Here is a 974-nt window from a genome sequence, read left to right on the forward strand (position 1 = left end):
GACTGTCACCTTTCCTTGTTGAGATGTTAATTTTACTTTCTTGATTTTGAAGTATTATTGACTTGGAACTGTCTGAAGCTGCTTTGTGAGCAGTCAGACTAATGTCCTGGCTTCTTCCCCCTTCGTCTGCTCGCAGTTTGAGGAAACGTTGAAATTCTGAGTTCCGTATTTCAGGCTGTGAGTGGCTGTGGGTTTGAGGCAGGAGGGGTAGCGTCTGTGAGACCTTATTCATCAGTCTCCTTGGAGGCTATTCCTGGTGTTCCTGCCATTCACAGTGAAGTCAACAGCACTGGTGATTCATGTTCGTTGATAACCAGCTTCCAAAAAAAGAGAGGGCATTTCCATCATTCCAGATCTGCTTCCGAGTGGTAATTCATTGTTCGTGGTCATGTGACAGCCATCTTCTGGTGCCCGACCAAACCTGGTACTTCTCTGTACTTTTCCAGATCAAAGATAAAGAAATGGAAACTGTAATTTTCATTAGTCTCACCAAAAACTGTATACAAAGTCATGAAGTACACAGGACAATGCTCAGGAAATGTTTACCTTCTATATTTGTTAGGCTGGCAAATGTAGAATATATTTAATACATATTTCAAATATATATTATGGATACATTATATACATACAATACATTATATATTATACATGGATATACTATGGATATTATATATATATATATATGGATATATATGGTTACATGTAATTAATTTTCCCAGGTCTCACACCACCTGAAGTACAAATGGAGTCACCTTAATAGAAACAATTCAAATCCCCCTAGCTTCTTTTTTTATATATAAATTTTTTATTGTTGATGGTATTACGGATATGGGGGTGGGGAGGGGGCGAAAGAGGAGCTATCTTTAATACTATCCAGCTTCTCACTACGTATTTAGAGAGACCTGAGCCGGCTGGGAGTTGAGCCCGAGAGAGAGATGCCATCATGCTGAACTGAGCAGCCCTCTTTTCTGAAC

Source organism: Myotis lucifugus, unplaced genomic scaffold (genome assembly GCF_000147115.1).
Source record: "Myotis lucifugus unplaced genomic scaffold, Myoluc2.0 scaffold_997, whole genome shotgun sequence".
NCBI lineage: Eukaryota > Metazoa > Chordata > Mammalia > Chiroptera > Vespertilionidae > Myotis > Myotis lucifugus.